The sequence below is a fragment of the Lacerta agilis genome, chromosome 7, assembly GCF_009819535.1.
Source record: "Lacerta agilis isolate rLacAgi1 chromosome 7, rLacAgi1.pri, whole genome shotgun sequence".
NCBI lineage: Eukaryota > Metazoa > Chordata > Lepidosauria > Squamata > Lacertidae > Lacerta > Lacerta agilis.
Genome location: NC_046318.1, coordinates 25336943 through 25362917, shown reverse-complemented (window position 1 = coordinate 25362917; position 25975 = coordinate 25336943).

Below are 25975 nucleotides of genomic sequence, written 5' to 3'. Positions count from 1 at the left end.
AAAGAGCTTTATATACTGTTCAACATTTATTGATGCTTTATGTAACGTGGCTTTAAAAAGTGTGCAATAAAATAAAAATAACACCGTTTAGCACTTTCTACCCTGGCTGATTTTGCAAAAGCTCCACTCTTTCATCCAAGCCGCCTTCCATGGGATTAATGCTTTCTAATAATTATGCCAGGGACCGAAATAAGGGTAGGTACTGTCTCAACATTTGCTACTAATAAACTTCTGGCTGGTACTACTTGATCCTAGACAGCTGCACTGACGAAGCCTCGGCTTTTTCTTTTTCACATTTTTGGCTTAGCAAAAGCATTTCTCAGCCAGAAGCCTTGGGAACCAGATAGTTGCATTCAGGTGCAACATTAAACCATGGCTTAACATTGTAGGAATATGCCTAAGCCACGTCATCGACCCAACATGCCTCCCTCCCATCTGTAATGGCCATGAGGAGATTGGAATATTTCACTTCCATTTAAGATCAACAACAGTTTAGCGTGTCATCTGAACACTAAACTGTGTTTAATCTTAACTATGATTAGTGAAAGCTGGTAGTGGATGGTGTGGAGGTGCTTACTAGGAGGGAAGAGGCGGTGGGAAAGGTGGCATGGTGAAAACGCAAAGGCAATGGATTGGCTCCAGTGGTGCATTTTCAATGTGCTCACCTTACCGCAGGCTTCCTCAACCTTGGCCCTCCAGATGTTTTGAGACGACAATTCCCATCATCCCTGACCACTGGTCCTGCTAGCTAGGGATCATGGGAGTTGTAGGCCAAAAACATCTGGAGGGCCGAGGTTGAGGAAGCCTGCCTTACCACTTTTTTAGTTTTACTTCTAGCTACAACCCCCCCCCCACATTTGTCCAATGAAAATAGGGATGTCCTATTCCATAATAATAAAAATTAAAATATTTATATCCCACCCATCTGACTGGGTTGCCTCAGCCACTCTGGGTGGCTTCCAACTTACATAAAAACATGAAACATTAAAAAAACTTCCCTCTACAGGGTTGCCTACAGATGTCTTCTAAAGTTACTTATCTTATTGGCTTGGGGGGTCACAAAGCTCCATACCCTTTAACATTTCTTTGATGGAAATAGGGACATTCTGGGATCAAATCAGAAACCGGGACGGCTTCTGTAAATCCAGAACTGTCCCTGGAAAATGGGAACACTTGAAGGGTATGCAAATTGTAGAAAAGCAATCCTTCAGCAGCACTAAAGAGACCAACTGAGGGATGCAACCGATTTTTCAGTCATTTGTTCTGGTTTGATAATGTCTGGCTCTATCAACCCACAGTGCAAATCTCCTCAAAATCACCCTTGTGATGACTTTACTGTATGTGAGAATTGACATTTCCCTTTGTGTATGGTTTTCACTTTTATATTTATGTATTTATTTTGTTCATTTGGGGACTTTATTTGCTCTAGTTTTGAAGCATCGGTGGCTGAACTTTCATACTCTCTATCCTACACGCTGGGTGTTATTTGCACCCCACAGCCTTTTGAGTGCTGTTAACTCATTCTCAGCCAAGATGGCTGACTTTGTGGGTGAGTGCCTGTCACAGTTCACCTAGGTGCAAATCCTTGGAGATCCCGAGTGCTAAATGCTGAATTGAAGTCATTAGGCACTTTGGGTGTTCCTCACCTGTAAGGTTTTGGCTTTTCACAACCTTTTGGCCAACTGCTGTTTAATCAGACCGGGAGACCTCAGAGGTTTTTTGCTAGAGAGAACATATAACTGAAGTACACACTTCTGCAGGAACAGCTCAGTCAACAGCACAGTTACTGACATGAGTCGCAATATTTTGAAAGCAGTTAACAAGGGCAAGGACACACATTTGCCTTTAGGGAATTGTCCTCAGAAAACCAGCAGCAAGAAAACCTAATTAGAAATGTTGTGGGGCGGGGGAGAGAGAAAATACTGCTGTTATTAAAACTCCACACAGCAATTCCTGGAGAAAGAGAGAACTTTGTGAGCTTCAGCTGGTGAGTTGCATTTCCTATCAGTTAACCAATAAGATTCCCACAAATAAGACCAGGGTAAGTATGGAGAAGAAGAAGAGTTTGGATTTGATATCCCACTTTATCACTACCCGAAGGAGTCTCAAAGCAGCTAACATTCTCCTTTCTCTTCCTCTCCCACAACAAACACTCTGTGAGGTGAGTGGGGCTGAGAGACTTCAAAGAAGTGTGACTAGCCCAAGGTCACCCAGCAGCTGCATGTGGAGGAGCAGAGACACGAACCTGGTTCCCCAGATTACTAGTCTACCACTCTTAACCACTACACCACACTGGCTCTCTGGAGGCTTACAGGTAATTCACTCCATGGGTGAATTGGGGTTTGGGCTGGGTGTTCAAGCTGTGAATCACGACTCAGAGTTCAAGGGCCAATGGCAGAGGCCCAAATCCTGAAATGTTCTGTGATTGGACATCCTGTATTGAATCAGAACACTGGAGCTCAGAATCCTTAGTCCAGACTCAAGCTCAGGCAAACACAGATCACTGAATACATAACAATAACTAGCTATACATCTCTTTTGAACCAGTGAAGGCGGTGAAGGTCCTGTGTGAGTGCCTAGAGGTGGTTGTAAGATGGATGGCGGCTAACAGATTGAGGTTGGATCCTGACAAGACAGAAGTACTGTTTTTGGGGGACACAGGGTGGGTGGGTATGGAGGACTCCCTGGTCCTGAATGGGGTAACTGTGCCCCTGAAGGACCAGGTGTGCAGCCTGGGAGTCATTTTTGACTCACAGCTGTCCATGGAGGCGCAGGTCAGTTCTGTGTCCAGGGCAGCTGTCTACCAGCTCCATCTGGTACGCAGATCCACATACCCAGTTTTCTTTTTTCATTTATTTTTGACCCATGTTTATTATGCCTCCACTTGGTTCATATGCAACAGTAATGAGGGGTCAGTTCAGACAACCCCTGTGCTCATGGCCAACTTCCCAGATTCCCCTACAGTTGCGGAGCACAGGTCCTCCAAATTCATTGCAATGTCAACCGTTGGTCAATTCACATTGGACAGAATTGTGGTAGCATGATCTATTTTGTCCCACATATGGTGCAATGTGGACTGAAAACACCTCACCACAGCAACGCAATTGTCATGTGAATTCCCCCTAGCCATACTCTGTATAAATGGACTGATATGGCACAGAGGTGATCTTCAGGTCCTGCTTTTAGGTTTTCATAGAATCATAGAGTTGGAAGAGACCACAAGGGCCATCCAGTCCAACCCCCTGCCAAGCAGGAAACACCATCAAAGCATTCCTGACAGATGGCTGTCAAGCCTCCGCTTAAAGACCTCCAAAGAAGGAGACTCCACCACACTCCTTGGTAGCAAATTCTACTGTCGAACAGCTCTCACTGTCAGGAAGTTCTTCCTAATGTTTAGGTGGAATCTTCTTTCTTGTAGTTTGAATCCATTGCCCCGTGTCCGCTTCTCTGGAGCAGCAGAAAACAACCTTTCTCCCTCCTCTAGATGACATCCTTTTATATATTTGAACATGGCTATCATATCACCCCTTAACCTTCACTTCTCCAGGCTAAACATACCCAGCTCCCTAAGCCGTTCCTCATAAGGCATTGTTTTCCATAGCTATTTCATTGGCCAATGTGAGAACAGGTGGGTGGATCCAGCAGGCTCTTCTAATGCTCCCAGAGGGTGAAGTTTGATATGGGAAGCCTTCCAAATTAGGGCATAAGAATTACCTTGCTAGGCCAGATCAGTCGAATACAGCAAACGATATCTCTGGAAACCTGCACACAGTACATGATAGTTGTGACGATCTGGTAGTCAAGAGGCATACTGCCTGTCTTCATGTGTATTCAGTTGAACTCCCTATATACTAATACTGTTTTCAGGTCTTCTAGTGTTCCCCAAATTGCACCAACCCCACACAAGAAGCAGGTTTCAGCAGAACCAAGGTACCTCTGATGTTTGCAGAAGTACAAAAAATCTGGTGTGGTGGTGGTTTGGAAACTCGACACGGAAATCCTCACAAATAGTTCAATGAGGACTGAGCATGCTAAATGGATCCAGAATGCTGACTGATTCTGGAACGTAGGAGCCAACCCTTCGCCACCCCCAATAAAATATTTGAGGGTACCACCCCAAAGTTGATGGGCATTGCCATTCAAATGGTGTGTGTGTGTGCTGCATCATGTGATTGATTGTGCAGGATGGGGCTTACCTAGCCCTCCCCAATATTATATTCAATTTAGCACCCCTGTTCTGGAAGAGGGTGGCAGAGATGGAAGGCCAGTAAGGAATGGAAATGCAATAGAGTATAATCAATGGGAGATCTCCACACAATCCAGGTTCCACTTGTCCATAAACTGACCCAACTTGAATTTCTCTATTATTATTTTTAGATCATATAGTCTAAAAGTGGCTTCCCCTTCCCCCATTTAGGTTTATTCCATGCATGTCATTGCAGTTGCTCCCCCCCCCTTTGTTGAGCACACGCAAAGGGAGAGCAAACATTTTGTTGTGGTTGTTGTCAGAACGCTTTCCACCATCTGTCACTGTTGTTTCTGGGTGTGTAACTGATGTGCCTCCCCCTAATCCCTTTTTCGAGTACAGTATGTTCTGTGTTATAAAAACTCCAGTAAATAATTCATGTAAAAAAAAAGAAACCTCTGTAAATATTGTCAAACTGCAGAATAAATGATTTACTAAAAGGTCTCTTGGCTGAGCACAACAGCTTTATTATTATTACTTGTTCTGCAAAGCAATCCCTATCCCCCCTCCCCCCTTCTTCCCCCCCTCCCCCCACAAAGTGTCTCAGTTGGGTAAATGCAATTGTTAAAAACCACTTAGGTATATTTGAATCGACATAAATAATGAAAGAATCCTTTACAATATTACTAATTAAGCCATCTGGATGCTAGATAAAGAGTTGAGCCAAAGGTGCAATCGTTCTCCTCCCTTGAACTGAAAGGCCAGATCCTCTTGGGATGTAAAATAGTCATGCTTTGATGTTTTCAGTGGGGTTTTACAGAGGTTTGTGGACTGGGGCCTTTGCTTAGAGTAAAAAGCACAATTAAAGCTAAATATAAGACTAAAGGGCACAATCCTACATCCAGATCAGGTTGATTGGAGTGCTGCAGGATTTGATGTAGCCCACTCACCTACCTTGGGTTCCATGATCACTGCAGATGGTGACAGGAGTCACGAAATTAGAAGACGCCCGCTTCTTGGGAGAAAAGCAATGACAAACCTAGACAGCATCTTAAAAAGCAAAGACATCACCTTGCCGACAAAGGTCCGTATAGTTAAAGCTATGGTTTTCCCAGTAGTAATGTACGGAAGTGAGAGCTGGACCATAAAGAAGGCTGATCGCCGAAGAATTGATGCTTTTGAATTACGGTGCTGGAGGAGACTCTTGAGAGTCCCATGGACTGCAAGAAGATCAAACCTATCCATTCTCAAGGAAATCGGCCCTGAGTGCTCACTAGAAGGACAGATCCTGAAGTTGAGGCTCCAGTACTTTGGCCACCTCATGAGAAGAGAAGACTCCCTAGAAAAGACCCTGATGTTGGGAAAGATGGAGGGCACAAGGAGAAGGGGACGACAGAGGATGAGATGGTTGGACAGTGTTCTCGAAGCTACTAACATGAGTTTGGCCAAACTGCGAGAGGCAGTGAAGGATAGGCATGCCTGGCGTGCTCTGGTCCATGGGGTCACGAAGAGTCGGACATGACTGAACGACTGAACAACAACAACAACTCACCTACCTGGATGGTGCCACCAGTTTGCAATGAATTGTGGGCCCATCCAACCTTGCATGCTCTGGGGCTGCAGTCAGGGGGGCTGCAACAGGCCTTTGGGGACAACACTCTTCTTCACAGTCACAGGTTCTCATGCAACCCCCCCCCCGCATCCTGGTGTAAATGTGTGTCCCTAGGGTAGTGTTTTTCAACCACTGTTCCGCGGCACACTAGTGTGCCGCGAGATGTTGCCTGGTGTGCCGTGGGAAAAATTGTTTATTCGATTCCTATTCAAGAGAATTACTTTATATTATAGTCAATATAGGCACAGAGTTAATTTTTTTTAACATTTTCCAATGGTGGTGTGCCTCGTGGTTTTTTTCATGAAACAAGTGTGCCTTTGCCCAAAAAAGGTTGAAAAACACTGCCCTAGGGGATGTAAAAAAGTCCAATGCTGTCTCTACAATTCCTATGGGTTTGCCACCCTTACGTGTAGGCCATATAGATATATTATTGTTTGTATTTCAACCTAGCCTTTCTCCCTTCCTCTAAAATTCCATGCAGTTGCTTTTTCCAGGCTTCCCACTGTGACTGTTAGTGCATGCTTCCTTTTCCTTCTCTAGCATAGGAAAGGAACAAAAGACTGGCTTTTCTACTCTCTGCCTTGTGTGGTGACACTCGGAATGTTCTTAGACTGAACTATGCTGATGGAGGGGGTTGGGATTCAGTGGATGATGCCATCCGCTGGCTTTCACCAGCCTTTGCTGCTATCACAGAAAATACTCTACATTAGTGGCCACGGGAGCCAAATCTTAGGGGCCCACAATAAAATATTTGAGGGGGCTAGGTCCCCATAAAGTTGATGGGCATGCCCATTCAAATGGTGTGTGTGTGTGTGTGTGCATTGTGTTGTGTGATCAATTATGTGGGGTGGGGCTTACCTGGGTCCCCACATTATTTTATTCAAGTTGGCACCCTGTTAGTGGCCGTGTTCTCACCAACAACCAGAGCAGAGGCTCGAAAAAAGGGTGTTCCCTAAGGTACAGCAGGGATAGCCATTGCACACTGAGCCAGCTGAGTCCCGAATCTGGAGGTGATGTAGAAAAATGTGGTGTGTGTGTGTGTGTGTGTGGAGGGACCTATTCCCTTTCTACCTTGGTTGGCATGAGATGGCAGGGCTTTCGATGCTGCAGTTGCTTTGCCACTCACCACCTTCCCAGCTCCTGGTAGGACTGTTCTGCCCTTTTCTGACGCAGGGATATGTTAAGTAGGCGGATTTTCCGAGTGAGAGGCAGCAGAAATGCTACCCTATGATTTTCCTGATGCAACCAGATAATGCAATGATCAAGTGCATGAAGCAATGTCACAGTGTTGAGTTTGCAAACATTATGATTTATGTGGAAATATATTACTCTGTGTTAAATAACTTATTAACATGCATATTTCAAAAGCTCATAGTCTGTTGTTGGATAAGTTGCAAGAAGAATGATTTGTTGTGTTGGTTAGCCTTAGGGTTGGTCATGTGTCAGAGCAGAAATTATGGTTTTGTCATGGTAAAAAAAAGAGCATAAAATTTTATGAAGTCATAAGAGTCATAATTTTTGTTACAAAGAGTTATGGCTCTGTTAAAATTACTGCCTTCAGAAATTTAGTATATATTAGCTAAACAAATACTTTATAATAACATACCACGAATCACAACTGTATTCACACTTACAGCTTGTGAACATACCTACTCATTGACAATCCACAGCAGTTTTTACATTCCTATAGCATCCCGGACTGTACCACTTTGGGCAGCAGTAGGATATGCACACCTTTTTTATTTTTTAAAAAATATAATAAGCCCTCAACTCAGGTACCTTTAACTTGCACATTTTCAGCTTGTCAATAAATTAAAAAATAAAAATGAGGCGGAAAGGGGGCAACCATCTAGGAAAAATGACTGGCATTTCTGCCCGCCATTGTACCGAATGTGTTCCAACTATACACAATTCTGGCTTAAGGCGCAATCCCTGGAACATAACCCCTGCATAAGTTGTGGGTTTAGTGTACCCTTGGGGCACAGATAAACCAAGTATGGCAAAGAGCCTGTTCCTCCCTGCAGGGGTGGCCCACCCTGTTTCGCCACCTGAGGCAAAATGGCAAGGTGCTGCCCTCATTCCTGCCCACCAAAGTCTTCCTTTACTGGAATTCCCAATGAAAGCTGCCACTGCCGCTGCTGCTTCTCCTAGTGTCTTTGGCAGTGGCAGGTGGTTCCCACAGGGGAACCACCCCATGAGATTCCACTATCCAAAGTGGTTGCTTCAGTCTGCTTCATGGGCAGGGTGGCCCCATCCTCCCTGGCAATGTATTTTTCTATATGCAGGGAGCACATTTCAAGTAACAGCTTTTAAATATCCAGCCCTCCCACATATATAAAAATATAGTGGCAGTCCATCTGCAGACACTCTTGGAGGAAACTGATTATCTTGACTCATTTCAGGTCTAGACCTGGTTTTTGAATGGAATTGGCCTTGCTCACACCTTCAGAAAAGAGAGTACAACCTTATTGTGTGATCTCTCAACAGCTTTTGATACCATAGACCACGGTGTCCTCCTGGATTGTCTGTTAGTTGAGTGTTGGTGGCGCTGTGTTGCAGTGGTTCTGCTCCTACCTGTTCACAGAAGAGCACTGGTTATGTGTCTGCCACCAGGCATTTGTGGCATGCTGGAGGGCACCATTTTATCCCCAGTGCTGCTCAATGTCTATGTGAAGCCTCTGGGAACAGTCTTCAGGACATCTGCATGCTGATGACACTCAGCTCTATTGCTCCATAACATCTTAATCAGGAGAGGCTGTGACCGTTTTGATCTGGTGCTTGGATGCAGAGGTGGGCTGGATTAGGGCCAACAAACTTGAGATTTCATCCTGGTATGACAAACTCTGTGGGTGAGCAGTTCATCCCTTGATGACAGCAGCTTCAAGTGAGGATCTGTACTTTTCAGTGGAGTCTGTTCACACACTACACAGCTCCAGATGTTGTTGAACTACAATCCCAGCAGCCTCAGCAAGCATGGCTAATGGCTGGGGATGATGGGAGTTGTAGTTCACATCTAGAGGGCCAAAGGTTCCCTACACTTGGTGTACAGTTACAGAATGATAAGAAATGAAGAGATGGCAGGCCCCACCCTTCTCAGGCCTCATCAGCACCCAGTCATACTGGGGGTCTGCAGTAGGAGAGAGATACAAAGAGACAGCAGGGCCTTCAGTTTGCTCTCTTTTGACCCATTTGTAATTTACCCTTTTTGTGAAAACTTTTCTAAAAAGACAGGTGGGTACATCTTCTTCAGCTGACACATCCTCTAGAAGTTAGATGGATTTATTAAATAAAAAACAAACAAAGACATTCTCATTGGTGGCATCCTGTCTGTTCAATGCCCTCCCTAGAGACATTTGCCTGACACCTTCATTGATTTATTCAATTTATTAGGGATGTGCACCAGACACAAGAACTGGTGGTGGGACAGAGGCAGAAGTGGGTTAGGCAAGAAACTTCTGGATCCCAAGACAGCTCCCAGAGAAGGGTCCAAGTTGGTCCTCTGATGCAGCAAAAAAAATGTGAATTTCACTGCTCACCATCTTCTACCTGGTGTGCGTGGCAGAGCTTCTAATACAGCAATGACTACCATTCCATTCCGCCATGTTGCCAGAATTATTAGTACTATATAAATGTGCACACATACTGTATACAAGTATGTGTACTCATGTCTGTGTACTGGGGTCCAAAAAAATAGTGTGAGAAATGGCCCACAGGGATTAGTTATATAACCACCAACATAATTTCTCACCTAGGTGGAATTTCAATCCACTTTCAGGGGATTCCCCACATGACCTTGACAAGTACCTAAACTGCACCTGTATCACACTACATGCTATAGCCATAAGTGATATAATTTAGAATGGTCCATGCCAAGTCCAATTCATCCCATGTCATGCTTAACATGAAATTGCCTTTTTTTTGTTTATTATCACCTCCCTGGTTTCTAAAGAAGCAACAAAATATGATTTTAGTATTGCTGGGTTTAGTTTTGTTAAGGACACAGCTGGGGAAGATTTTCAGCGCGCGCACACACAAAAATCCTGTCATCGTAAGTTGAAGTTTGACCTTTCTCTTTGGAATTTTCTTGATGAGGCAACAGTGGCAACAATGTTCTTCCCTGAGGTAAATTTCCCACTTCAGCATAGAGCATTAGAGAGGTATGTGTGGAATAGCGTAATGTGTGTGGGTCTGAGCGCTGTGCCAAAGTTATTGCTGCATTTGGTTACTGCTGTTGTGTAATTAACTCTCTGACTCAGATAAATCTTTCCCCATGAGAGAAAGTCATATAGGGCAACTCCCGTAGTCAGTGTGACTGCAAAGGTGTGCCTCCCATATTGCACACCTGCTACTCATCAGTTAACAGCTGATAAAATCTGCCCTGTTCTCTCCTCACCAGAGTGAAGTGGTGAAGCATCCTTCTGTCACCGCATGTTCATCATACCAGGTCGATGGATGCTCAAGGGGGGGGGGAATGGTTTATCAGCTTGGTTATCAGCTGCCTTTAGCATATTGTGCAAGTGTCTTCCTGGGGAGAAAGAGTGTGTGTGTGTGTGTGTGTCTGAGAGAGAGAGAGAGAGAGAGCGCACCCCACAATCTGGAAGGCATTTTTTAAAAATGGTGGCTGGTTTTGCCCGCTCGAAGAAGAACAGGAGAGCGCTGTTGCACTCACATTCCATTTGTGGGCTTCCTATGGATACTTGGCTGACCACTGGGAGAATCAAATGCTTGGTTGGTGGTATGATGCAGCAAGTCTCTTCCTTTTACACACTCAGTGACCTATGGGAGGGACTTTGTGTGGTAGGAAAGTGAATAATGGAGATTCCATATGACCTGACCTGCTACACAAGTATCTTAATCTTGACCGCTTCTTAATCTTAGTTTGTTTTAAATATTTCCTGACCTCTCAACTATTACACTTCCAGCATAGGTTAGAATACTGACCTTCACTATCTCAGCTGGTCTATAGCCTTCGTTTTAGTACAGTTTTCCTATGCTGTCAGAGTTTTAGAGCATAGGCTACAAACTGGAAGTCTGGGGTTCAGATTTCAGCACATGAGTGATTTGAGACAGACCTCAATTGCTTAGGCTCAGAATCGGTTCTGCAATATAAGATCAAAGGTTCTTTGTTTCTAAGATTTCAGGACCAAAAACAAATGCATAAAAACAGTTCATATTTCAGCAAGCAGCAAAACAGAAAGCATGCTAAAAAACAGAGAGCTAAAGAACAAAAACATCTCTGGCTAAAATCTCACCTAAAATGCATGGTCAAATAGTCTTAACCTGGTGTCAAAATGACTGTTAACTTGAGACCTTTTATTTCTATTCATTTTAATGTGGATGTTGTATTTGTAAGCATTATTTGAACTCAAACCGATCTGGTGGCATAGGAATGCTTTAATAAATAGACACATTTTGTAAGGTCTACTGGCCTAAGAATTTATTTAATTTTTCAGTTTCCTGGAGTTGTGCATAACCTCCAAATGCTCCCTCAGTCAATCTGTCTCCCGGACTCCTAATTTTAAGCACCTCTCAAAAGCGAGTACATCTCACAACATATTTGGGGGCTTGTCTGTGATGGAGTCCCCTCTTTTTCGCTGATCAACAGAGGTTTGTTGCTTCAGGGAGTATGCACTCTGCCTCTCAGCAAATGAGTAACGGCCACAATGCCTCTCAGTTTATAAGCAGAACTGGCTTTTCCTCAGAGGTGTGCTGCTTTTCATGTGACAAGGGCTTGCCCACCTATTCATATGGTTTTAGCCATGAAACTAGTTTACTTCTGAAGAAATGTTGTTGTGAGCTACTAGGCTAAATTGAAACATGAGACAAATGAGACTTCTCATAGTGACAGAGGTTACTCTCAGCTATGGCAGACACCAAAGATGCTGTCCTGAAAGTAACTTCAACGTCACGATTGCTATAGAGACCAAAACAGGGATAAAGTTTCAAAAAGGAGTCAGTAGCCGCGGCTCAGGTAAGTTCTTCTATTGATTCTTTAAAAGCATTAAAAACTGGGTTATGAATGCTAGACCTTAAAAAAGGCAAACAAAAAAACAACAACAAAACTCTGGATGTTGCTTTCAGTGAATATGATACTTTTAATTTATTTTATGTGCAAAAACCAATATGTGAACTTGCTGGAACTGAATATTTCAAATGCAGGTTGAAAGCTTTTCTATATCGGTACACTCAATTAACTGAGGAAGAGTGTCTGTCATAAAACTGTTTCACATCCTCCTTTCAGTTCAGTAAAGGTTTTCTAATGCAACAGAGGTGATAATTGACTGACAGAATGAACTGTGACGTCTTAGTCAAATGTTGTGGTTTCTTAAAGGATGGCTCTTTATTGATCACTGTGTTTAGCAGAAAGGCCATCGTATATACTGTTTAGAAAACAAAATTGACAGACCTCAGCCAGCATGATCCATGTCTCTACATAAAACAAGTTTTCCTTCCCCTGCCTTGACTTATCCTCAAATCCTCAAATGGAATGGAAATAAATGCTAAAGCTTTTCCTTTGCTACAGTTGTTTTCATGAATTTGCAAGGAGGGGAAAAAATAGATAAATTGATTATTAAGTGTTTCTCAGCTATTGCTCAAGGGGACATTAAGCTTGATAAAAGTCCTTGGTTTCTGTTCCTCAGCTGGGCTCGATGTTCATGTGGGTATAGTTGGAAGTGTCAGGAGTGCATTGCAGCTCTTGGGCCTAAGGCTAGAATTGCACACCTGCCAACTGCTTTGAACAATCAGCAACCGATTTTACATATGCCTTAAAAAAAGCAAAGGGGAGGAGGAAAGTTGTAGCAGAGATGAGTTTTCATCAGAATCTTTTACAGAGGGCCATGTAAACTAGAAGGAAATCAGTTGGCATGAAAGGATTGCAAAAGCTTGAAGAGTAGAGGGCTTTACCTATCCGAGGTCAGAGCCTCCGTAGACTCTTGGGATTCTTCATTTTATGGTTAAACTACAAGTTATGAGCAGTTCCTTGATTCTGCTGAGGATCTCAGTTGTATAATGTTGCTACGGAAGCTGCAGTTTCAAGTGGAAGGGAGCAGACCCTTCACATGCCCCTATTTTCCATGGACGTCCCTGATTTAGAGAAGGTATCCTAGTTTCTGATTTGATCCCAGCATGTCCCACTTTTCCTTAAGATGTCTTTATTTTCATTGGATAAATGTTGGAGGGTATGGAGTTATCCGACCCCCAAGCTGTCTGAAGGCAAGCCTGTATAGGGAAGTTTTTAAATGTTTAATGTTTTGTTATGTTTTCATATTTGTTTGAAGCCGCCCAGAGTGGCTGGGGCAACCCAGTAAGATGTGTGGGGTATAAATATTAGAATTATTATTATGGACTGGGATGTCCCTATTTTCGTCGGAGAAATGTTGGAGGGTATGGGGGATAGGGGATTGTTGACTCTTTTCTCTTACCCTGGTTTCCTACTGAAAATTGCCCTCAAGCTGTCTCTCACCTATTTGGGATGTTAGGCAGGTGGGGATGCGGCCGGAGCATTTTCAACCGTGGCACCTGCCCACTCGATCTTTTTCCCCAGCATGCCCACTTTCGTAAATACATTTTAAAAACATGAAATTGTGGGAGACATGTGCAAGTTTTTCTTCCCAGGCTAAAATCTACTGTGAGTTTATATGCATTTTTTTGTACTGCTGAATTGGTTTAATGACATTGCATTTTTAGTCTATCTGGTTTCAAGGGTTTTGCGTCACTTTTGAAAAACCTGTGATAAAATGTTTAAAACAAATGTTTTCAATGCAACTTGTGGCCAATATAACACGGTGCGAAGTTAGGCACAGGAATTATTACAGTAGCTCTTCTATACCTTTCTATAACTCATTATACTCCTGTGCAATTCCCCCCTCCACCCCCAGTGTATGAATATTCTGTTAATTACTGCAAAAGCTGTTGTGGTTAACACAGTTCTGAAGTGGGGCGGGTCATGTGTGTCATTTGCTGTGGTTGTTATACATGATAATAAAGGGTGACTTAAAACTGTAGATTTGCATAGGAAGCGATTGCTTATCAGATTGTACCTGGTGAGTCTGACATTAATGCACCCACCCATACTTTAGTCACCTGCCTTGTGAACTGTGCACTCTCCATTATCCTAATGTTCATCTTTGTGACTATGACAGTTTAGCTGGCTTGCTTCCAGGAATGATTCATCACCTGTTACCTCTTAGGACTGTATCAGTGGTGGTATATTTGTTCATAATAACTTCCTGTTCTCCCTACTCAGATGGCATGGGAATGATTAGATGTTGGAGCAGACAAATTTGCAACCCACCTATCTTGTTTCTGATCTTAGCATCTGAACTGCAGAAAATCTCCAGGGGTAAAGATGGTGTGAAACAAGGAAGCATAAATGTTTTCTTCTCTTAAAAAAAACACGTTGCTATTACAGTTTTTCAGACTGTTTGTTTTTTGTGTAATGCAGGGATGGGGAATCTGCAGCTTTCCAAATGCTGGACTCCCATAAGCCACCATGGCCAACGATCAGGGGTGATGGAAGTTGTAGCCTATCTCAGATTGCCCATCTCTGATGGAGAATATTAGAATTCCCATGTCCAATGTGTAGTGTCAAGTGTCTTTGAGCTATGGATGGACAAATACATCCATCTTGGTTTCTCTCAGTATCTCATTTCCCCTAGTCTTGAATTCCCTGCTGTAGGCCACCAGCCACCAAGTGGTATGAGCAGCAATTGTGTGAAGCCCACCTGCTTATGCCACTAAGTCAGGACAGAACTCCTGCCTGCCTCTGCCATGCATTACTGTGGATTGTTCTCCATCTCAGTAGATTAGAGGCAAAACCAGACCAAGGCAGGTGGAGTAGGAAGAACTTTGCTGCAGTACTACATTGTACCTTGGACATAACGTGGCACAGTCGCTGTAAAGGTTGGCCTCTAGTGCCATGGACATTATATACATAATAACCAAGCGATTGGGAAAATTGATAGGTGGGAGTTTGTGTGAACAACAATGCAGTGATAAAACTATATTGCTGAAACTCTTATGAACTGAAACTACTTTGTTTCATAGAGTCTCATGTTGGGTTCATACCCATAGGCGAGTCATATCCTGCCTTACAGTGCCTGTGGTCTCTGGAAAACTGCATCATGACTCTGATGGTGAAATACACTGTTAAATTTAGGTCAGTGATTATGTATTGTACAGTACAATATTCTTGCCAACCACAGAAATAAATTTTTATGTTGGGGTAGTAGTTAAGAGAGAAGTAAGTCAAAACGATCATGAATAAAACTCACAATTCACTTGTCATTCCTGAAATTTCACTTTTGGAGTCTTTTTTTTTTAAAAAAAAAAAAAAAAAAAGCTAACATGGACAAATAGAAATGTGATGTAATTGCATTTCCAGGATTACAAATGTATTCATCTGCACTGTAGAATCTACTGGATCTTAAATGTAGGAGCCTTCTGAGAGTGTTTTCTTAGCACAGGTATGGGCAAAAGAGACCCTGCATATAGACTGTGTTATGCCAACCAGAACACTTTCATTGGTCTACATATATACTGAGGCTACAATCCTACATATACTTACCAGTAAGTGTGAATGCAGGGACTTGCTTTCTCCATGCACAGAACTAGGCCGTGTGTGATTTAAACTAGTTTAAAAGTGTCATAACTGTTACAATTCCTACAGAGGACTGTAATATGGAGATTCTGCAAATGGCCTGTTAGGAAAATCTCTCCATTAAGGAACTAAAATAGTCCGGGCTCTTTGGTGGCAGGTCAGCAGAGTTATGACAATTAAATCACTTTAAATTTATTGTGTAGATAAGCTTTAAGATTCCTGAGTTATGAAGCTTCCATTTCATCAAAGCAACTGAGCAGCGTTTGTGTAAGGCTTTGAAAATATGGCAGTGTCTCTTAACCAAGACTTGATTCTCCTTTGTGCCCACTTTCAAGTGTCCTTGTGGTGTCTTCAGACATCTACTGTAGTAATGTTCTGCCCCTGTAGTTCTGCTGTCTTGGGGGCAGGGAGATAGTTTTCCCCCTCCCCCCTCTGACTGGCATGTTAAGTGTGCCTCAGAGCTGAGTGCCTGAAAGTGTGAAAGGAAGTAAGTGCTTTTAACAGGCACAATCTGATTTGTCTCCGTCAAGCTCTGGAGAATAAGCAGCAGGTGAACATAGGCAGTTCTTCCAAACCATGATATTTAACCCACCTGCCTCTATTGTCTCTGAGTGCAAAAAAAAAGCTGTTTGTTATCTGGGTGAATAAGGCACAGAATGTAAATCTCACACACATGTGACGTGTGTTTCCCCCATGTCTTGTCTTGGACCTTTATATTAGTGAACCTTTGCATTTTAGTCAGTAAACGTTATTTAAGAATATTACTTTATAGATGATGTTTCTGGAGTTACACACTTTTGCAGTAAAAAAAAATGTCAAAAGGCCAAATTTTGATATATCAGAACAGTTAAAATATTTTGATTTCTTTTGAATTAAACACTAACATTACTTGTCATGTAAATGCTACATTAAAAAGGGTTGTATGTATTTAAAAAAAAACACAGGAGCATAAGAAGGTACCCTACACCAAATCAGACTGTTGTTTCATTTATCTCAATAGGATGAGCAGCATTTTGCAGGGTTTGAGACAGCCTTTCTTGACCCCACCAGGAGATGCTGAGGACTGAACCTGAGATCACAAGCACGTGCTTTACATTGAGCTATAGCTTTTCCCTTATGAGAGAGTTGCATAACACAAATAGTCTGCACCACATCTCGAGAGACCCAAATTATATCCAAATAGTACCTACATTACAGTAATATAAGTTTTCAACCATATGCAAAAGTAATAATAGCAATAAATGCCGCAACAGTAAAACCAGGGCTTTCCCCCCAGGGGGAACTCACAGGAACTCAGTTCTGGCATCTCTTAGGTGGGCGCCATTGCCATTCTAAGAGAACAAGGAAGGTGTTCATAGTGAGTTGTGGCACATCTTTTTCTAGAAAAAGTAAAACACCCATCTCGAATAATCTTTTTTCAGATTTCTGTAGATGAAAGGTAAAAACTTTGTTCACATGATGAGGTTTCCATGCCCCGTCCATCTGGCCAGTAGCAAGCAGACTGCTGAATCAGTGCAGCACTGCCAGTTTAAGGTCATTGCAGAGGCATTTTGTGTCGCAGGCTGGAACTATGGAGAATCTGCAACAATGGCAGCAGTGAATGAAACCTATGCTGTGTCATAATAAGCCAAGGTTTGAATGAGGGTCTGTGAGAAGACTTCGTGTTAACCATGGTTTACAAACTCTGGTTAGCATAAACTATGGTAAACAGTAACTATGGCTTAGTGCTACATGCAAATAAGATTAAACTCTTCTGCTTGGGGTGGGAAAAAGAGTTTATCAGATTCTAGCTTGGAGTATTGCTGCAAACTTAAATTAGTATGATACATGTACTATTGGATGTAATTTGGGTCTCTGTATTAGTGGTGCTTTAGGGAATGGTGCAGGCAAAGTTAAGCTCTTAATGTCCACTAGTTTCAATAGATACATTTCTATCCAAAGCAATGGTTTTTAAAAGGGATTCACTTTGGCTGGATTGTGCCCAAACTCTTTACAATACATTTCCTGAAGATCACATTGCTATGTTATCTAACATGTGGCATATGTTATATCCAAGTATTCTTTTACAGTAATTATCAGAGTGTAATGTGTTTCTTTGCAGGCTGGAGGAAAATGTGCAATCTTGGGTCAGGACAGGAATACTATTCTCTCCCCCCCCCCATTTCTTCCCTTCTCTCATCAAGCCTGCACATGTATAACTTGCAAAAATAGTTTTCCACAGCCTTTTATGTGTTATACAGAGCAAGAGAAGGGTGCAGGCCCCCATTTTCTTTCTCGTTTTCCAGGTCACCTTTAAGGGAAATCAAATTTTTAAGAAAGTGACTAACCTAAGCTTTCAGCTAAACCTAGAGGCAAATCAGTAACTTGATATGGAAATGTCATTCTGTTGCGTGTTCAGGAGAGTGAAGTGAGAGAATTAATCCACCCACCCTCAGTCAGGCATCCATCTGGAATGTAATATTCCAATTGCTATCCATTAAGATTTTGCTAAGGAAGACTACATCAGTGGGACGGGAACTTCAAGGGCATTTTAAGCTATATGCACAACATTATACTTTTCTTGGGGCTACACTGCAAGAAAATATGAGAAAGGGGCTAGAGGTATTGGGGATTTCACTAAGACCTATTAAGATAATTGCATGTAATCGGTTTTAACAAAACTTTCCTGAATGACAAAAATTCAGGGATGACAGCTAGTAAGGCTTTTGAAGCATGGGGAAAGTATTCTACAACAAGATAGACAACTTTTTTAAAAAATAATAATGTATGTACATATATTTATCCTGAATTTGGATCAATACAGTTACATTAAACATCAATACCTTTCCCTTGTGCTGGTATCGCTTGGCATGTTTTACATCAAGATTTTTTGACAGGTTTGCAGAATACACAATAAATGCACAGGAAGAGTGAGATCACTTCCTTTGAGAGTCCTGACCCCCAACCTCCATGTCTTCACTGATACTGGACCTATGGATATATAGGTTGGTCCTGCATAGGCTCTCTCTGTGCAGTTGGGAACCCTGCATGTTACGGTACCTTCAGAGTCTGTGCACCCACAGTTTGTGTGGCTGTGGGGTCTGGGCACACAGAGCAAAGAAGCACGATGGGGGGGACAGCATGTGCAACCCCACATTCCCTTTTCCGAGTTCATTGTGTGGTGCCTTTTAAACACATGGAAAGGGATGCAATGGTGCCCAACAAATGTATCTGACTATCTGCAGAACATTCCAACGATCTTATGTAAGGGGGTCAGCAGTAGTGCCTGGTGAGGCAGTCCGGGGGGGGGGCAGGCTTTGTTATTCTCCCAGGTTCATTTTTAAATGAGAAAGAGAGACAGAAAGAAAGAACTAATAAGACTGAAAGTCTTATTTTAATTTTAGTGACAAAAGTTGGTTTTGTGGTTTTGAGTGGCCTGTATATCTGCTTTAAGAGAGGCAGAAAGAAGATTAAGATGAGAACCACATCAGGTATTCTTTTTGTCTCCCTTGGATCGAGCCCCCATAATATTGCAGACTTCAACTTATCCCATAAACATTCCACAAAGCTGAATAAAATCAATAACCCCCTTCTTCCTTTTATTAACAGTATATCAAATTCCTTCCCATTTTATTTCACCAAACCCACCTGCCAGTTCCATTTTCATTTCTCCTAAAGATGCTTCTTTCATATTGTGTAGAGTTATGAATTCTTTGTGTAGAAAAGTCTACCCAACTGACTTACTGATTTGGATTTATGGCATTGTCCCTTTATCTTTAGGCATATTTTGTATTGCAAAAGTTGATTAATGCAGCAGACCAGTCATGCCTTTACAATGGGTCCAGTCTACACAGAAACTTTCATATTGTATTAGGCTACTTTATGCATTCATAGGAGTATTTAACCCCCTGGGATTTCCCTTGTGGGTAACTTTCTTTCTGAGCCTACATCGTTGATCAGTAGATTAAACTTCATTATTTTCAGCCATTTCCCATTATTTTTTGATGTCTTGGGATTTCAAAGAAGTGACTGACAATAGGCTCTTCCAGATTAGTCCCATTATCATGAAACTTTATCATGCTGTCTAAATTTTGAAAAACAAAACTAAATCCTAAGAACACTACTTAAGTTGTGTTACCTCTGAGTAAATAGCATGTTTTGCACTTAGAAGATTTCATGCCTTTTTTTTTGTAAAAGAAGAAATTGCTTGTTGTGTAAATGAAGAGATACCTAAATTGCAGCAGACAGTGGGTGTAATTATGCAACAGGAACAACACATAGCTTAGGATGTTAAAGCCAAATGGCAGATTTTTGAGGATTCTGTGGGTTAAGTTGTTCTGATCAGCTTTGTTCACTGTAAACACCAGGACTGATTTGATGAAAACGATGACAAAGTTTTGCCTTCGTTTGCCTCCCGACACAAAGCTCATCTTGTGCAGCTGAATGACAAATGCTTAAAAGCAAAGAGCAGAATGCCAGTACATTAAAAAAGGAGAAACACCCCCCCCCAAAAAAAAACTAGCTCAGGCAAGACTCTGCCCCATGAAAGAGCACTGGTGAAATAATAAAGTAGCTGATCTATAGGCAGCTGTTGATGGGAAGGATATGAAGTCATCCATATGCAGGAGTGGTTGTGTGGACTGGTGTTAATTTCTCCAAGGCAATAGGGCACAAGAGGAGCATGAGGTGTAGCAGTGACACACACACACAGGTCAAAATACATTATCTGAGAATATTCAAATGAAAATGTTAATACGAATACAGATACAGATATCTAAAAATAAAGTTTTTTAAAAAAGAAATCCAGTAATAAGAAAATCCAAGGTTGTGTAACCCTCCAAATAGACACACAAGAGAATAGTCATAGTCTTCTTTCTCGCATCAAAATGAAGCCCCTTTCCTCCCATGCAGAAATGTGCACAGAGCAATTTTGCTCAGAGACTTCTAACCCTGTGGTTGCTCTACACCAGGCATAGGCAAACTTGGCCCTCCAGATGTTTTGAGACTACAATTCCCATCATCCCTGACCACTGGTCCTGTTAGCTAGGGATGATGGGAGTTGTAGTCCCAAAACATCTGGAGGGCCAAGTTTGCCTATGCCTGCTCTACACATAGCAAGTACAGGAGCTACTGGTGTGGTATGCTAACATGGCACATAAAAATGTTGCCTCTGATTTACTCTCCCATTTCTTCACTGAATTGTCTACCTGGGAAGAAATACAGGAAGCTGCCTTATATTGAGTCAACCTACCTTAGTCTTATCTACACCATGGTGACTTCCAGAGGTTTCTGGACTACAACTCCCATCACCCCTGACCATTAGTCTTGCTAGCTGGGGCTGATGGGAGCTGGAGTCCAACATTTGAAAGGTGCCATGTTGGCTGCTCCTGGTCTGCAGCAACAGGCAAATGCTCTCTAGGGTTTCGGAGATAAGGCACTCCCTGCCCTACCTGGAGATTCAAGGGGTTGAAAGGTGACCTTTTGCTTGCATACCTCTGTCATTATATCTCTCCCCAAATACTATGGTATTAAAAATGTTCTTCAGACAGCATAGCTTAGAGCAGTGATCTCCCGATGTTGGCATTTTTCCAGAAATGTAATTTTCGACTGGAGGTTTGAGAGGGCAACCATCTTTTGATATATTGCTTTGCTGGAGCAGGTTTTTGTAGCCAACATCCTGAAGAATAGAGTTTCATATACTTGTATACCAAGTTTAATGATGGGCAAATTGGCCAGTTTAGGTTTCTCACAGTTTATCCTTTTCCCAGTCTTAAATTCAGTTCTCCGCATTTCCACGAGTCTGCATTAAAAAAAGAAGAACTCATCCTGAAAATTCAAAAGCATTTAAGTATAAATTTCCTCTTTTTTGCCTATTTTTTTTGTCTAATTTGCATTTTTTGGGCAGAGCAATTTACATTTGTATGTATGTTTATGCACACTTTGCCCAAGTTTTTTTCCCTTGTACCCATTACTTGATTAGAGAACTACTTAGCAAAATTCAGAGAAGTGTGAATTCTGAAGGATGGCTTTCGGTGGTTGTATTGTTTCAGAAAGGGCAAATTAGGTTGGTCCATCTTTAAATATCTCTCCCATCCTTAATCAAGGTTATATATATCAACATTTCCACAAAGTATTTGCTTATGGGCAAGTGACATGTGTTGCTCCGGATTTCAGTGGGAATTCTGAATTCTGACTCAAGTGGGGGGACCCCTGTCTTTTCAGTTGCAGTTTGTCATAACTGGAGAAAGCAACATCTAGCAAATTGCTGCTACCCACAGGAGGCACTTGGCTAATTTCAATTATGCCCCAGATGACTGTAATGTTTTATGTTTCCTTCCAGTGAGAATGGATGGAAATAATTGCAGTATAAGATGTTTCAGTTATATGTATCCAGGCTTTCTCAATTAATTAAACATTATAATGTAAAGTGGATTTTTCCCCCTGCTAACAGTAACTGTGTATGAAATTGCCAGATGCCTTTTATGGTTCTAATTAGTACCATGCAAAAACTGCCACAGCAGCATGTGGACAGCGCCATTAGGAAACCCACTTTACTTGTGGGCTCCCGGTGCTGATGGCAGGACCCCAGCCATTTCCCTCCCCTGGCCATTCAGTGCGTGCAGCAGCCAAATGCAAAGTAGTCATTGCAATGTGTGTATTGATATATACAGTCAATGTCAACTAGGATATAGAGTAAAATAACTGGGAGTAATGAGAATGTATAAACAAATAGTCTATGTTGTTTCATACTGACACATATATGACACTAATCCAGGAGCCAATGCCAGAGGCAAGGGGAGTATGTTATGAACTACTTGAGGTATTCCTTCTGGGACTGCTCATATGGTATGATTTCTGTCTCATTGCTTTGAGACAGACTGATCTATTACCAACAGTAGCTGTGTTTGTGGAGGTAGATGTGGAAAGAGGAGACCAGTGCAGAAGATTAAGCTTCTCCCACCAGGATTTCTCTCCCCCCCTCCTTCAGATTTGTTTAATCGAAGGCCATTATGAAATAGGAGAATAAAGTATTGGTGTGTTGCACAAAATTTGGTAACCCAGAGAGAGATTGAGATTGAGAGAGAGAGAGAGAGAGAGAGAAAGAAAGAGATCTCAATTGCTCTTTTAAAAATATAATGTCCAGCAGCAATGTGATTTTAATGCCCTCATCCTAAACTTTTGGTTGTGAATTGTAAAATGCATGATTTCAGACTTCTACACATACTTAGAAGTTGAAGCTTAATTACATTATGATAACTATATTTGATTTCAAGTCTGTTTGAACAGGATCTAGTTAATTTTCCATAAGGAACTTTATTTTTTTGAACAACAACAAATAATTTAATGCATACAATAATATATGAACACCATGTTACAGGATGTGAAATTCTAATTACTGCATATGTGCATGGGAAATCCATGTTGTTGTTTTTTAACAGTTCCTTTTCCTCCTGGATTTTTATAGTTCTGGATTGTATTCATGGTGTGTTCCAGTTTCAGATGTGAGCTTGACTTTATGTTCCAGATATGGAGCAGACTCACTGGTAGCCTTAGGCAAGTCACCATTTCTCAGAGTTGGTTCCTCATCTTTTAAATTGCATTGGGAATGATCTGAAAGAATGAATGCGAAAAAGACTGAAAACTTTGTGCAGTAATAAGAATAAAGAAGTTATTTTGCACTTTTGCTATTAATAGCAGTAGAAAACTACTCTCAGTTCCTTTGCCAGTTCCATTTGCAATTCCACCAACATACTAATTCTAAGTAGGAAATCCATGACTGAGATTGCATCCATACAAATGAATTATCTGAATATTGTATATTTTTCCCTCTTGAAATCTGAGGGAAACATTTGAACTGTTGAGAGAATGAGAAATGGGGAGAGGGGGAGCCAAGGTATAATTCCAGTGCACTTGTTTATTGTACCCATGGTTTGCACAATGCACTCATTTTGTCCAATTTCTATTCTAGCAGAAGCCTCTCCCCAACCTGGGTACACTCAAGATATTCTGAACCACTACTCCAATCATCACTAGCCAGCCTGGCTAGTGGTCAGGGATGCCCGAGTTGTAGCCCAACAGTTTCCAAGAAACCCGGATTGAGGAAGGGTGCTCTAGCACATTCCTGTTTAACAAATTGGCAGTGGCTAAGATACTGAACGATGTATCAGGAAGTACCCAGTTTAAACCTTCCCTCGTCCATGAACTCACAACTGAAGCTCTTTCTGCCTCAGTCCTCCTTCACCACATCTGCAGCATGGGGGAATAATATTTTGCCTTACCTAACAGGGCTGTTGTGATATATCAAATGAATGCATGTGAACACTTGTAAGTGCCATATAGATGTTTGCTATTATTGTGCTATGCAGCTGTCATACTTGGAGCAGACATATTGAAATCCATGAACATAGGATCTATGCCAATTAGTTGCGTATCTACTACTACTACAACTAACCAATATAATATAGAGCCCCAAAATCACCATTCTCCTAATGATATGCAGTGTCATATTGAAGTTAGCACATCTGAGAAGCTTTGCAATTGCTGTCCATGTGGACATGCCTCTCTGTCGTTTGATTTTCAAACAGCTACCTATTGATTAGTGCGCATCATGCACCAGTTTTGGGTCACATCAGGAGTATAGGAAGGGAGCCTTCAGGCAGTCTGTTTATTGAACATTCATTCTGATTTATTTGCACACAGGTTATTCAGCACCTGCTGTTCCTTGAGCATCCATCCTGATCTGTTTGTGCAGAGATTATGGCTTCTTGTCAGTCGTTACCCTACACTTTCTAACACATTCCCCATCACTTTCCTTATTGCAAACAGTCTACATTTTGGGAGGAAATAGTTTTGTTGTGCAAGAAATCTAGAATGCTTTAATCCACTTTAATCATGCAAACCTTAATTTGCCAGAGGAATGTCATGGATCGCTGGCACAAAGTTGTTTCTCACTCAAAATCAAAATTTTGCTGTCTTGGTGTTTTGATAGTAATTCATTCACATGCATGTTATGTTCACAGTCATAGTGCTGTGTGGGACAGCAGTGCAGGAGGTATGGAGCAGGCATAGGCAAACTCAGCCCTCCAGATATTTTGGGACTACAACTCCCATCATCCTTGACCACTGGTCCTGTTAGCTAGGGATGATGGGAGTTGTAGTCCCAAAACACCTGGAGGACCGAGTTTCACTATGCCTGGTATGGAGAGTAGTGTGGGCATTGGGGGGGGGGGGATCTAAGAGCTAAAGCAGCAGGGCAACTTTGAGTCTTAACTAAGGAGACACAATGACCAGGCCTAAATTATGGCCACCATTGCATCTGCATCTGCTCTGGGGGATTTTTGACTCTTCTCCCCACCCTCAACAAGAAAAAAAAGGGGGGAAGCATGCTACTTCTTATGGCAAATCATAATTAGTTTTTTTTAAGTCCCCTAGGTTTTACTGTATTTTATTCTGTTCCCCCCCCCCTGAAATGCTATTGGCCTGTGACAATAACAAATCAATTCAATGAGGGAATAGCTTTCCAAGGAAGACAAGCCCAAAGCACCACTGCATGCGCAGGACTTGTTGTGGAGCACTTTGCATCTTGGTTTCTGTGTTTCCAGAACATCCAGTGCACACCATATGATGAAAATTCACTTTCTAATGGTAATGCAAGTGGATGCCACTTGCTGTGCCTGTCAGTGTTGCCACATATTCCTTGGTATTCCCTATAGTGCCAACTTTCACTCTTGCTTAACTATTTCTCTCCTGATGAGATTGTGCCCCCACCCCAAGAACGAAGAAATGGCACTATCTCAGCTACGGCAATGTTAGGACTGCTTGGAAGAAAGATACCCCCCACTCCTGGTATTGTTGCTGCCTTTGGCGATATCTTTCTGAAGTATTCTCTGCAAACAGAACTGCTTAACTTAAATTAGGACGAGGTCAAATGTGTGCAAGCTGAATGATCATTTATTTATCTAGGCTTTTCTGTGTATGTTTTCTCTTGCAGGCAGAAGGACTTCTTTGTTTCTGTTTGTGCATCTCTGAGCAGGGGGAAAGCGATGGATAAGGAGGTAAGTGATTTCATTTCAGGGGGATATTTAAGATAATGTTGCTCCGTAATATTTTTTTGCTTCATAATATTATTCATAAGAGTGACAGAGAGGAAGCAAGCAGGCAGGCAGGCAGTTCCCCTTTTTCTGTTACTGACAAGTGAAGGGGATGATTAACGAGAGTTGTAGACAATGTACTAGTAATAGAGAGAGGGGGGCCCATAGAAGTTAAACAAAAGTGCCTTCAAGAATTTAGAGTATTCCCAGGGATCTATAGTAGAACCTCATTGTGCCTGTCTACTGTTTCTATTTTTGATTAGATTTATAAACACAGCACCACATATTTTCATGTGGTTTTGTAGCCCAGGGGCAGAACGAGATTGACTGCACTGAAACTGTGAGGCTTGTGAATTTCGGGCAAGGGACGGAGTGAAATAAGTAGTGTAATTGTTTTTGTGGAGTGACCGTGGGACCTCCTCTGTTCTGAATTACACATGGTTCAACCCTTTGACCTAACCAACCTCGGCAGAGCCTGGTAGATCTCCTAAAGCTGTGCTGAAAGG